Raw genomic sequence first — 14,854 nt, 5'->3', positions numbered from 1 at the left:
TGTGTGTGTGTGTGTGTGTGTGTGTGTGTGTGTGTGTGTGTGTGTGTGTGGTTTTTTGAGTTTCTCTGTGTAGTTCTGGCTGTCCTGGAACTCACTCTGTAGACCAGGCTGGCCTTGAACTCAGAAATCTGCCTGTCTCTGCCTCCTAACTGCTGGGGTTAAAGGCGTGCGCCCGGCTTTCTCTGTCTTTCTTCGAGTGATACTATACTTTTTACATGTACTTGAAGATTTTATAGTTAAGTCTGCTTCATTTTCCTGGCCTTGTGCCCGTGTCATGTGTTTACTTGTATGTCTCTTTAATCACCAAGAACAAGCTTTTAAACTTCGCTCGCTGAGACTAGTCAATTATTTTAGAAAATATTTCCAGTATTTAACAAAATAAGTAATTTCCCCACATTTATTGTGTCCAGTTTTCTCCATTCCTTTGTTGAGCTTTTATCTGGTATATCTTCATTCTGCTGAGAGGTTTCCTTATACTCCTCACCATATAGGTCTGGTGGTGACTAATTTTATTTTTTAAAGTTTTATATCATGTGTGCGTGCTTGTATGACTCTTTGTGTACTGCATGTGTGCAGTCTTCTGAGGCTACCACATTCCCTTGAACTGGAGATAACAGGCAGTTGTGAACTGTCAGGGGGTTACTGGGAGCAGAACTCTTTATACAGGAGCAGAAAATGTTCTTTTTTGTTTGGTTGGTTTTGTTTTTGCTTTTTCAAGAGGAGGTTTCTCTATGTAGTTCTGGCTGTCCTGTAACTTGCTTTACAGACCAGGCTGCCCTTGGAACTCAGAGATATGCCTGCCTTTGGTTCCTGGGATTAAAGGCATGTACTAATGTACTACCACACTTACTGTACTGTGTTCTTAACTGCTGGCTTTGTCTCCACGTTTATTGCCTTTTTTCCTGTTTTTTTTTTTTTTTTTTTTAACATTTCTGGGAGCATTATTAAGATACAGTTCACATCTCATATATGTCTCTTTAGTGCCCCATTTCTGTACCTGACTAAATGATACTGTTTAGTAAGACTATTTTCTTTTTTTTTGTTTTTGTGTGTGTGTGTTTTTGTTTGTTTTGTTTGTTTGTTTGTTTGTTTGTTTCCAGACAGGGTTTCTCTATATAGCCCTGGCTGTCCTGGAACTCACTCTGTAGACCAGGCTCAGAAATCCACCTACCTCTGCCTCCCAAGTACTGGGATTAAAGGCATGTGCCACCACTGCCCAGCAGACTTTTTTTTTTTAATCCATTCATTAGGTAATACCCTTTTGTAAGTTACCCTTTGTAACTTTTGACTTAGGAATGATGTTACAGTTAACATTTATATTAGTTTTATGTGGAGATAGATATGCTTTCATGTCTCTTGGGGTACATAACCAGAAATGAAATTGCTAGGTCAGAGAGTGTCTGGGCTTAATCTCTGAAGAAACTACCTATCCCAGTTGGTCTCTTCCGTAGTTTCTGTGCTGTCTTTTATTCATAATAGTCTATGGAGCTTCTGATTTCCTGTCCTTGTTAAGTATTTTGCTCCATTGTCTTTTCCCTCACTCCTGTTAAGGAAATTGGCCCCCTGCTCTTTCTTCCATCCCCCACCACCTTTTGATTTTTAAGACCAGGTCTCACTGTGGAGCCCTAGCTGTCCTAGTTCTCACTATGTAGACCAGCTTGACCTTGAACTCACAGATCCTCCTGCCTCTTGTGTTGAGATTAAAGGCATACACCACTAAACTCAGCTCTGGATGATTATTATTATTATTACATTTCGGAAATAGATTATGATGGACCTTGGTATGGTTTTCTTGTTCTCAGTGTTTATTTAGTATTTTACTTTTTTACCTGAAATTTAAGTGTCAGTCAAGTAAGTCCTCACATCATCTAAGCAAAGGAATGCCAAAACTCAGTAGTTGTGGTAATGTGAATGAGAATGCCCCACAATAGGCTTACATTTGAATGTTTTTTTTCCCAAATGTGAACTGTTCAGGAAGGATTAGGAGGTATGGCCTTGTTGGGGGAAGAGTGTCACAATGAATGGGCTTTGAACTTTCAAAAACATATGCTGCCACCACCCTCTGCCCCCAATTTGCAGATCATGATGTAAGCTATTAGCTGCTCCCCCTCCCCTCCATGCTCTCTACTGTGATGGTCTTGGACTATTGTAGTCCTCTGTACCTTAAGCAGGCCTCCAATTAAATGCTTTCTTTTTATAAGGTGCAATGCAACAATAATTAAGACAGTTACCTTTGACTGCTACTGCTTCTTGAAAAATCTCTTTTAAAACAAGCCATAGATACTGTTTATCCAGCTGTTATATACAAGGAGCTAAAATCCAGTGAGATTAAGGACCAACTGCCTCATTTAAGGTGATGGAGGAACTGAGTAGAGCTGTATCTAGATCAGACCACTCTCTGCCTCCCTGTGAAGTGACTCTACAAGGCAAAACAATTACTAGGAAGAAACATGATCAGAAGAATTGCTCCGGACTCTGAAGTGCAGTTGCTTCCATGTTCTTCTCTGCTTCTGAATGTTTTACCCCTTGAACAGGCAGAAATGAAGTAATGTGCCTTATTTCCTCTCTCCCCCTTTTCTTTTCCCTGCCCTTTAGAACTACGGAAGAAGGCATGCATTTCATAACAACTAAGGACTGTCTCTTGGTTTCCACTTCTCACAGTTCTCCAGATAATCACTCCTGAGAGATATTCCCAATAGCAGTATATAAACAGTAGCAACTCTCAGATTTCTAGTGGCTACATGTTATTTTAGCAGGCCGATGATTGGTTTTGCTTGCTCTTCTTGAACAACACTTTGTTTAACAGGTATTTGATATGAGGGACTTCCAGGTGTGAACTGTTTCTCTCGACATAATGTTTCTCTTCTCTACCTTCTAATTTCCTCCAGTGGCAAGTATGTATGTATGGTTTTTTGTTTTTTTAAGTTACCACCTGAAGCCCATTCAGTAGTGGCTCCTTTCCTTTGTAAGCATTTCTTTGTTTGTGGTCCACTTTCATATTGATGACTTTCTTTATAGGTAATTGTGGACCACTTGGGCAGAATAAAAATGCTCTACATGTCGTCTTCATCTCTTTGAAGCTTATCTGCTTGTTTAAATATTTTCATATATCAGAAAACAGATTGCCTAATAAATGGGGACACCCATTCCTTACTTTGCAAACTTCTTGTTTCATCTATCTGGTTTACACAAGGCTCTGAGAAGGGCATATAGAAGTGCATATGCATAGGTACGTGTACATGCTTGCCACTGTGCATATGAGGGTCAGAGGACAAGTTGATGGACTTAGTTCTCTGCTACTGCGTGGGTCCTAAGATTCAAACTCATCAAGCTAGGCAGCAAACACCTTTATCCACTGAGCCATTTTGCTGTCCTGAAAGGAGTTGGTTTTTGTTTTTTAATAGAAAAATGAAATCTATTTTAATAGAAAATAGAAAAAAGTATCCCCAACCGGGCAGTGGTGGCGCACGCCTTTAATCCCAGCAGTTGGGAGGCAGAGACAGGCGAATTTCTGAGTTCGAGGCCAGCCTGGTCTACAGAATGAGTTCCAGGACAGCAAGGGCTACACAGAGAAACCCTGTCTCGAAAAAACCAAAACAAACAAACAAAAAAAGTATCCCCATCTTCTCAGAAACCCCCGTTTTCCCCTCCTAACAATATGAATTCCTGTTCCTATACTTGTTTCTTCAGCATTTTATTTTCAGGTTATTAGACTTATGAAAAAATAACGACTTTAGCATATTCATTAGTTTTACTTTCTGTCAAGTGAGCTTTTTTATGTGCATATATGTCATCAATTTCTTTGGTAAAGTGAACTTTTATTTTAATTTTTATTTTAGGGCCATAATACTTTAGTTATTAGTTTTTCACAGGCATACTGATATGCTGGTTAGCAATAGTTTGTTTACATGTTTATGGGAGAGAACAGAAGCCACTTAATATAGCCCAGGCTGGTCTTGAACTTGTGACCTTTCTCCTGCTTCAGTCTCCGAAATACTGGGAATATAAATGTGTGCCATCACAATTGATTAGATAGGCAGGTTTTTTTTTTTTTTTAAAGGGGTCATAGTTAAAATGCTTTTGAAAGTATTCTTGCTGACAACAGAATTTCCTTTTTCCTACTGACTTTTTTTTTTTTTTCCCGAGATAGGATTTTTCTGTGTAGCCCTGGCTGTCCTGGAACTCACTCTGTAGACCAGGCTAGCCTTGAACTCTCGAACTCAGAAATCCGCCCACCTCTGCTTCCCAAGTTCTGGGATTAAAGGCGTGCTCCACCACCACCAGGCCCCTACTGACTTTTGAGGCTGGCAGAGTTCTGCTGTGAGGTGGGAGAGCTAAAGAACAGGAAGTATTTCATTGTTGTTGGTTAAGAGATAGATTACATCCTTTTGGTTATTTAGTAACCTGCTTGAGATCATCTTATTTATTAACTACATTACTGAGAACTTGAGCCTAGAAAGGATTTCTATTCTAGTCTTGTAGAATATACTTAACTGACTTTTTGTTGTTGTTGTTCTTTTTAAAGTCTTCCATAGTCTCTCCCTGAGCTCCTATCCCTGTGTTTTTTACAGTTCAATACCCTGCCCTTGAGAGCAAAAGACTATACTGTGCTGTGTCAGGTATTGCTCTTTTATAGCTAGCTATTCCTTTCCGAGAGGAGGGTTTCACCACCCACCCTTGCTTGAACCCAAGCAAGGTTTTCCTAGTTGCCTGGTCACCAGGCTCAAGGGGACTGAACTTTAGAAAAACCATTGAATGGGAATAATGGATTGAGCTGAAATTGGGCTACCAACAAACTTAACTAAAGGTGGATGCTCAGATTATCTTGTCATAGCCCCTTTAGTAGATGTCAGTCACGGTTCAGTTAGTCACCAGAACTTGTAAACCTAGAATTCAAAAGGAAGAATATGTTTCTTTCTGTCTTGAAAGTTCCTATATGGACAGTAAATTCCTGATTGGTGAGATTGGTTTTGTCCTGTGTTAATTACCTACAGAGATTGTTTTAGGCTGCTTGTGAGAATTGTTGGTGCTGAATCCAACACCACACCCCTCCCACCTGTGGTTAGGGATCTAATAAATCTAATAATGGTTGATTTCCAGGACATTTCTTTGGTCTATTTGTATTCAGGAACAATTTTTCTATTCATAAGTTAATTTGTTGCAGCACTTAAAACTTAATTCAGCCTCAAACTATGCTACCTTGTTGGTATTTCATAGAGATACAGGTGCTGTGCACAGATCTGTCTTCATAATGGGGGGAAAATCTTTATCTTGTTTGTGCATAGCCCTCACAAGGTGTATGCCTCTGTGTTGCAGTGTATAGGTTGTCTTGCTACAAAGTCTAGTCACAAGAATTCTTTTAGCAGCAACTTAACTAGACTGTGTGTATGTGTTTTTTAGATGGCTTGTTGCCTCCATTACACCAGTGTTGATGTTATCAGGGTGATGGCCATCCACATTGTAGCCCACAAGATTCCATTTTAATTAAGGATCTCCTTAATAATTTCAGAAGTTCTTTAGTTAAAGACCTATGCAGTGTTGGCAGTCTCATGGTCATTTTCACTGTAATCCTTAGACTTTTTCCAGTCCTTGGTTGCCCAACCTTTTTTGGAGACAAGATTTTTGGTCAAGGCAAATTTGGTGCTAATCTTGCCTCTGATACACCTCAGGTACATGACTTTGTATGAGAGTTGGGGTTGAAAACTTGGGCAGCATGATGCAAGCAGCTGGTGTTGGATGAACCCAGATTCCTGACAACTGAACAAAGTTGCAGTGCAGCCTCTTTGAGCAGAAATCTGAAAGGCTTGTTCTTTTTTATTATCTTAAAGGGGTCACATGTGTATGCCATGGATCGACTGTGGAGGCCACAAATAACTCTGGTGTCATTGTCTCTTATACCACTGTGTGGGTTCTGGGAATCAAACTTAGGCCATCAGGCTTTTGAAACAAGTTCTTATCTTTATCTGTTGTGCCATCTTACTGGTTACCTTAAGTACATGAGTTTTTAAATAACATTTTCTTGGACCTTACATGATATGTGAAAATGTTCCAAACATTATGCTTACATAAGAAATGGCTATTCTGTGAAATGTTCTTTAGTCCTATCTGTAATTGTGTGCTGAAAATGTAACTTTTTGTATACAAGTAGAGAATGAGATGCTAGAATATTTGACAGTTAAGGGTGTGTGTGTGTGTCTCTGTGTGTGAATCTTCTAGAAGATTGAGTTGCTATAATTTCCATTTAACAGATTTTTTTAATAGAATAATTTACAGTACATGTAAATTGTGTGTTAACCAGCTCCATTTTCAGTGATTTTACTTAGCTATGCAGTCTTCACCTTAAGCCTGCTTTGTTCTAAAACATCATCCTTGTGCCTGATGACAGCCCATCCTCTTTCTTGCCTCGGGGTAGCTGTTGACTTCTTACTCTAAACAGAAATATCCATTGAAATCAAACATGAAGTTTTTGCTCAGCATATTGTTGAGGGTTGTTTCTTTTGTTATGTCATATCAATAGTACATTTCATTTCTTTTGCTGCTTTGTAATTTGCTGCCTGGATGAACTACATTTTTTTGTGTTCATAAGAAGATGGATTTGAGATTAATTCTGATCTTATTACTTTTATGAATAATGCTGTAAACAGTAGGGTCATGGGTTTATTATGTTTGTAGATTTCTTTAGTAGTAGAGACCTATGGGTGGCTAGACTTTAAAGAAGCTTCTTAATTGTTTATAAACTCTTTTCTGAAGTAGTGCTATTTTCTTACATTACTGATACCAATGTATCAGGGTTCCAGTTTCCTTTCCTTGAGCAGGACTTGGTGTATTGTCTTTGATATTGTAGTCCTTTGAGTGGGTGTATTGTGAAACCACCTTGTGGTTTGAATTTTTATTTCTTGAATGACTAATGATTAGCATCTTCAGTTTGCTGCCCCCTTGTAGCCCTCGGTCAAGTTTCTATTCTCAAGTTTTTAGTTCAATTAAGGATTAGGATTGTTTATTGAGCTGTAAAATGTTCCTTCTGTATTTTGGATATATGTCTGTTACTTTGGCTTTTTTCAAGGTCTTGGTGTATTTTGAAGAGCAAAAGTCATTACTGTTGCTAGCCATGCTGTGTTCAAAATCCAAATGATGCTACCTAATTTCCAGTATGTTGGTATTAAGAATGGGAACTTGATGGTACTCTCAATGGGATTTCGTGTCTTTTTCCCTATTTTTTTTCTTTTTTCTTCTTTCTCCATATGAGGACATGCAGAACAAACACATGGGCTTTCATCGGACAGCAGATGTGTTAATTTTATTTTATTTTTTAATATATAGGGACTTGAACCTCCAGAAATAACTGAGATACATTTTGTTTGTAAGATACCCAGTCTCAGGTATTTTGTCATGGTAGCTCAGATGGACTGAGCCCCACTCATTTTTTCCAAAGGAGAAGTGTATATACATAAGGATGCATTAATACTTATTTGATAGTAGTGCTTGATTTGTGGGGGAGGCATATGTGTGTGTCACAGGATAGTGTATATAAGGTCACGAGCTTATCATGAATTAACTCATTACTTTGAGGCTAGAATCCTATGATACTACCACCATTATTATCTGGGTAACAAGTCTACCATGAGTCAAGAGGATACTTCATATTCAAACCATAACAATTATCAAATTGCAAAATAGATCTTGAATAATACTTAAACAATATTATTCAAGTATTATTATAAAGGAGACCAAACATCAGTTAAATAGAAAATTTACAGTTACAGTATTAGAGTTGGACTTTTACATGCTTTAATTCTGCACATTTATAGTAGGCAGCATAGTGATTTTGTGTGTGTGTGTGCCTGTATCTGTCTTTTCTCTGTCTCTGTGCGGCGCCCCCCCCCCCCCCCAAATCTGTGAAGATCATAGGACAACTTTTATTTTAGCATTTGGGTTTTCCTGGGGACCTTGTCTCTTTCTCTGCACTGCATACTCTCGGGTCCCTGGCCCTCTAATTTCCAGAGTAGTTATTTTGTCTCTACTTCTTGACTTACAATCAGACTGCTAGGTTACACATGGGGACCACCACATGAGGCTTTTTGTGAATTATGGTGGCTACTGCTTTTATCTGCTGAGTTGTTTCCCCAGCATAATAATGATTCAATGGAAAGTTAACCTAGGTGCAAGTTAAGGTCACTCAGATTTCAGATCCTTATCCGTAGGTACGTCCCCAGTCAGTCGTCTTTGAATCTCACCTTTGCAGAACTATTCTGCTCTCTGGGCACTGTGTGCTTGTGCTTGGATCATGCCATAGGGATGGTGCTGATCAGGAAGATTAGACTCTCTAGGGGCCTCAGGTCACTTGGCCAGGACATGGTAGTGTGGACAACTGAAGTGATTTAGCTTGTACTATGAAATACCCCAAGACAGAGAAATTTGGGAGAGGGTCATTTTCTGAGTTCTGGAGGCTAGACTGTAGTTCTTTGCACTTGATATTTAGTGAGTACTGTTCTTTCTTTGCTTCCATCTTTGTTGCTGTGTGTTCACTGCAGAAAAAGTAAAACGCTGAATGATCTCCTCCTCCCTGTCCTTGGCAACCATTTGTTTATCCATAGGATAGAGCCTGTTCAGTGGGACTTCTTAAGAGGGACATGAGCAGGGACAGGGGTAGGGGTAGGGACATAAGCTTTTAAATTATGCACAGATGTTCTTTTCCTGTTTGTTATCAATGTATATTTTACTTGGAAAACTACATTATAAGGAGCGATGGCTCCATGGTTAAGAGTGCTTACTGCTTTTGCAGAGAACTAGGCTTCAGTTCTTAGGAACTGAAGGAATCATGAGGAATGGGTTGCAAGTGCCTTTAACTCCAGTTCCAGGGGCATCATATAGAGTACTTCCCACTCAAGTGGTGCCTGTAGTCACAGGTATATCACACACAGATTTTTAAAAATGAATTTACAAAATGTTTCTAGCAGAAGCCATAGGTAGAAATTATAATTTATTTAACTTTTAAAAATTCTAAAACTTTTTATTTTTTGGTCCTATACCTAGAGGAGGTCAGCCAGCACAGATAGGCTTGCTCATTTTCATTGAATTTTTTTCTTTTTTTAAGAGAAAGAAAAAGAACATGAAGTGGAGTATGGAGACCTGGGAGGTGTGGCAGAGTGAATGTGCAAGGAGTTCTCAAACTGTACACAATGCATTTCCTTAGTGTGTTGAAGAGTCACTCTGCTGTTACCCAGAGTTTCCCACTGACTAGAACAAACTATCATGAGAATATGCTCAGACTTTAATTACAAACGGATTGGAGAGATGGCTCAAGGGTTAAGAGCACTGGCTGCTCTTCCAGAGGTCTTGAGTTCAATTCCCAGCAACCATATGGTGGCTCACAACCATCTGTAATGGGATCCAGTACCCTCTTCTGATTTGTCTGGAGACAGTGACAGTTACTTACATAAAATAAATAAATCCTTAAAAAAAATATGATTACCAACAGGTAAACCGTTCGCCTGTTTCCTGTGTTCCAGTATTTAGACACACACAGTCGGGAAGCACGCAGAGGCTTTGCCCTATTTTTTTTTCCTTTTTCTTTTGGAGGGGGAGGGGAGTGGGTGCCACTGATCTACATCCCTAGTTTAGTAAAATCCTTTTTTCCCAGTCATTGATAGTTGCTAAATATTTATTGCTCAAGGAAACTTCCATCTTGTCTAATGCTTGAAAGTAGGTATTAATGAATAGAAGAGTAAGAATGCACGAGAAAGGACTCCTGGAAAATCTTGGTCTCTTTGGCTTTGCTCTGTTCTCCTGTACACTCAGGGCAAGGTACTTAACACCCTTTGCTTTCAAGACAAAAGGCCCGAGCTTTCCTGATTGCACAAGTGCTTTTTAGCTCCAAACCTACTTTATGTGTTGAGATTTAAAGAAGACTTCGTTTTGTATGTAGCTGATCTTTTCCAGCCGTGGGATTTGTTCGCATTTTTTTGGATTCAGTTAAGTGTGGATTAAGAAAATCCAGCAAAATCACACCTTTAAGGAACACATGACAGTTTTTCTCATTTCCTAAACAATGCAGTATAACAATCATCCATACATTGTCTAAATATTAAATAATTTGGAGATGATTTTGAAGGAGAGGAATTTATATGGATTATAGAAGTCTGCGTCCTCTATAAAAAGGATTTAAACATCTATGAATTTTGTATGAGGGAGTCCTGATGCAAATTCTCCCACATATACCTAAGGATGACTGTAACAACCAGTGTATTTGCAATGAATGATGTGCATCTATATATCATACAGATTGTGGAAAATAGCACGCCCCCCCCCCCCCCCCAAGAGGAAAGTGTTGAAAGCTTTTCACTATTTCCTAGCTTTGTGTAAAAGCACTAAGAAGCCTTAAGTCAATACCTAAGCAATAGCCTTATTTTTCAGGTAGCTAGCTGAAAAGACACTGCTTATTCCCCAGAAACCTTTCTTAACCTGTTACAGTACTTAATTGTGGCTGGTCAGGCCTTATGGGACAAAACCCATTCCAAACGGGTCTTGAGAGAGCTGATAGATTCATGTCAGGTAGGGAATGTGAGTGTTTATGGGTGGATGAGAGAGACAGACAGAGAGTGAGTGTTGTGAGAGGATGTTTATGGGTGAATGTGAGTGTTTCTGTGTGTATAGGTATATCTATTCCCTTGTGTGGTCCGGTGTGTGGAGATCAGAGGACAACCTGGAGTAGCTCTCTTCCTTAGGTACCATTTGTTGGAAACACAGCCTCTATTGGCTTGGGCCTTTGCCAGGTTTGCTAGGGCACTATTGGACCAATGAGGCCCCCCCCCCCCATCTTGTCATTATTTGCCAGGTACATAACACCGTACCCAGTTCGGTACCCAGTTCGTTCTCGTTCGTGTTCTCTCTCTCTCTCTCTCTCTCTCTCTCTCTCTCTCTCTCTCTCTCTCTCTCTCTCTTTTGTGGTTTGTGGGAAATTTGAACTTCGGCTTGTGATGTAGGTGTATTACTGACTTGAGCCATCTCCCCAGCCATTCATTTAGAGCACTTAAAACTGCCATGACAATAAATAGTTTCAAGAGCACTCTAAAAATATTTACTGATGAATGTTTTACTTGCATGTATTATCTGTAAACCATGTGTGTATGCCTGGTGCCTGAAGAGGCCAAGAGGTCATCAAATTCCCTGGAGCTGGAGTTTGTGAGCAACTTTGTAGGTGCTGAGAATCTGGAAAAGCATTCAGTGCTCTTAATCACTGACCCCATTCCTTAAGCACTTTTGAATGAATGCCCTTCTGCCTCTTAAGTTCTTGTGATTTTGCCATACTTTTCTTTTTTTTCTTTTGGTTTTTCGAGACAGGGTTTCTCTGTATAGCCCTGGCTATTCTGGAACTCACTCTGTAGACCAGGCTGGCCTCAAGCTCAGAAATCCGCCTGCCTCGCCTCCCAAGTGCTGGAATTAAAGGCGTGTGCCACCACCGCCCGGCATGGTTGTTCTTTTTAAAGACTCCTAGTTCTTAAAAAACGGAGGAAATACAGTGTTTAGTACTGCATCTCACAGATCTGGAAGGAAGGCACGATCGAGATTCGCTCAGGATCTAGTGGAGTTGCCTTACTTACCAAGCCACCTTGCCTGCCATTCCTCATCCCATGTATCTGGGCCCTGCATTCAGCTACCCTGGTCTTTTACTGTTGAGCAGCAATGGAAGATTATCTTCCCTCCTAGAGGGCCATGTCCTCAGAGCTATTTTCTTTGAATATTCTCTTGCTTTGGTGTCTATTGAAATGTTAACTTAAACATTGTAGTTTTCTACTTTATTACCCTGATGTGCCTCTTTTCACCTGCCATTGTATTTCCATCATCTGCATGGTGCTTGAGTAACACTGAACATTGAATAAATGGGTGAATCATGGAAAGGACACTGTGGTAACAGGACAGAAATTCTACATATGCATGGAACGACATAAATCCGAGAGCTAAGATACAGAGAGCTGTCTGGTGCTGTGTGGAGTTGGAGGTGGAAGTGGGAAGGAGACATGGCTACCATGTTTGGGGCTGGACTGGACGATAAAGGGGCAGTAGTCACATCTATGTTATTAACCTCCCCCCAACCATGTCTTTCATGCTTGAGGAGGAATTGCATTAGATGAATATGACATTATGGCATTTAGGCTTAGTTGAAAATCCTACTGTCTAAATGGCAGACTAAATGGGAAACCTGGTGGAGAGGAAATAACCAGTGTTTATGAAAAGTGTTTATTTTTCAGAGCAGTTGTTACCAAATGATCACCAATGCTTACTGCAGCCATTTTATTGACAGGAGTAAGATAGCTAAGCTTTTTCTCCCTTACTTAACTCTTTTTAAGAGTTAGAGGCCATCTAAACCTTTAAAATTCTAAATTGCTTGGCAGACCACTTGTTTATTGTCTGGTGTTTCTTATTTATAGTAATAGCAGATGAGTCTCAAGATTGTCTCTAGACTATTGTATGTTTTTACTTATCTGAGTACTACTTTTAAGAAAGTCAAGCGAGCCGGGCGGTGGTGGCGCACGCCTTTAATCCCAGCCTTGGGAGGCAGAGGCAGGCGGATTTCTGAGTTTGAGAGTTCGAGGCTAGCCTGGTCTACAGAGTGAGTTCCAGGACAGCCAGGGCTACACAGAGAAACCTTGTCTCGGGAAGAAGAAAAAAAAAAAGAAAGTCAAGTGAGTGAACAGTTAGTTAATCTTAAGGATTTAGAGCAAGGCCACTATATCTAAAGATTAAAAACACTAAAATTAAGGACTTTGGCAAACTTGAAGTTATCTGGGCACGGTAGCACACTCTCCTGTAAAGCTAGTAAGTATCCTGGAGGTTGAGACTGGTAAATTGTGAATTTAAGGCCAGCCTGGTGTCCAAAGTAAGATTTTGCTTGCACTCCTTCCCCCAAAAGACAAGGCCTTAGAAACTTCATTTTTTGTTGTATAATATGGAAGCGGACTGAATATTTTTTTAGCAGAAAGGGAAAACCAAAACATGGTTAATCTCACAGATTAAAGCATTCTAGTAAACATGAGAGAAGATAGTTGACCTTTTGCCCATTAATTGTCTGTGTTTCTAACTGTCGTGGGGAATTAAATGCAGTGTTTTTTGCTGAGTGCCTTGCATGAAGCCTAAGCATGTTTAGTGGGTAAGTTCCAGAAAGCATTGTCTAAACTGGGATCTCTGTAACAGTGTTGTACCTGGTCTTGTTGTGCAGTATTAAGTGACCTGTGATTCAGTTATATTTGTTAATGGTGGCTGTCCAAACCATAAAAGTGGAAGTTTCTCCTGCAGCTCTCTGGGAATATGATATATAGTTGAACATACTTGAACATCCTCCACCATATCTAGTTCTTTTCTGTCTTTTATTCAGTGGGTTCCCCAAATTGACTAAAAATGGCTTCTTAAAAGATAAACTTCTTCCTTCACTTGCACCAAGGTGACTTGTGTTCTTTAGGCAACAAGCGGGAGCCACCCAGAGTGTTTGAAGCATGTGGAGAGATTAATAATCTTTTCTTCCCTCAAGGATCTCAGTTGCTGTGCTGATATCTCCCACTCTGTGCCAACCCCTATCCCATTGTCTTTCCAGTAATGACTTTTATTATATTTTGCTCACTTTATGTATGGGTGTGTGTCATTGCTTATGTTTTGAGATCAGAGAAGAACTTGCACCATGTAGGCCCCAGGGATCAAACTCAGATCAGGCTTAGTGGCAAACACCTTACTGAGCCATTTCTCTGCCCTAGTTATGATTTTTAAATATTGAATCCTGCCTGCCTCTGTGTGCACACACCTGCGTGCCATTTTTCGAAACTTTAGTCTTTATTCCATCCCTTTTCACCATGCTTTAAAGTACTATATAGGAAAGTTTTATCAGAAGTTGTGATAATTACAGTTATGTGAAAATAAAGTTTCTGATTACATTGATTTAAGGCATACATACATTTCATTCAGCTTTTAGTTTTGTGTCAGCAGGTCCTCTAGTGTACATGCAGATGGATTGTAAGTTGAACACACAGTGTCTCTGTATTTGTACTACAAGGATTTGTATGTAGCTTGATACCTTACCTCCAGGAGATGACTGACTCACTAGAGGGAAAGGTCCTCAGCCACAGAGCAGAAGACCTTGTAGTGAGCTGCCTCTCCATTTGTGGTTGATGTAGCTTGATCCTGTTATTTTTCCTCTGGGGGTATTCAGGGTCATTGATTGACCCACCAGACTGATTTCAAGTGCCTGCAGTGATATTTTCACTTGAGAAAAGACATTTAATGGGGACCATTTATTGGGGGAAAGAATTCTACTGAGATCAATGGGTCTGTAGTTTTAGGGACAGAGACAAAATACTGTCTTAAGGCAAATTAAGGAAGACTGAAGTTGCCTTTAGAAAATATTTCACTGGCCTTTTGGAATTGTCCTAAGATGGAGACCTTACCTCCTTCATGAGGCTCCAAGCACCCCTTTGACAGTTACCTTAGGGATTAAGCTACTTAAGGAAGTGTGTGTGTGTGTGTGTGTGTGTGTGTGTGTGTGTGTGTGAACATTCAGACCTCCTTGCCTCTAGTACACTGAAACAGATTGACATTTTTTTTTTCTTTGACAGAATTGTGCCTTTGTTCTACATGGCTCTGTTGGGTGTATAACAAATAATAACTTTGGAATGAAGTCAAACTTTTTCTCTGAAAAAGAAGTGATTCTACTTAGTTTTATGGCTGGGTTTGTTTTAAAATTAAGATTTGCTTGTAGAGCAACTTCTGAGTTAGTCTTTTGAAATTCAAGCAATGGTAAAGTTTGGGTGTTGCCTTGGTAGGAGAGATTGTCTAGATTCTAGTAGAAAAACCACAGCCTTTGCAGCGC

General features: G+C 39.8%; 1 protein-coding gene across 1 annotated transcript in view; it reads left to right on the top strand.

Moving 5' to 3' along the window:
- The window catches only part of Rybp (RING1 and YY1 binding protein), a 51,686-nt gene that overhangs the window by 19,671 nt on the left and 17,161 nt on the right, over window positions 1–14,854 (top strand). The gene's annotated exons all lie outside the window — the stretch shown is intronic.

The sequence above is a fragment of the Grammomys surdaster genome, unplaced genomic scaffold (assembly GCF_004785775.1).
Source record: "Grammomys surdaster isolate TR1022 unplaced genomic scaffold, NIH_TR_1.0 220, whole genome shotgun sequence".
Taxonomy (NCBI): domain Eukaryota; kingdom Metazoa; phylum Chordata; class Mammalia; order Rodentia; family Muridae; genus Grammomys; species Grammomys surdaster.
The sequence above is the reverse complement of the archived record's forward strand: the minus strand, read 5'-3'. Positions and strand labels throughout refer to the sequence as shown.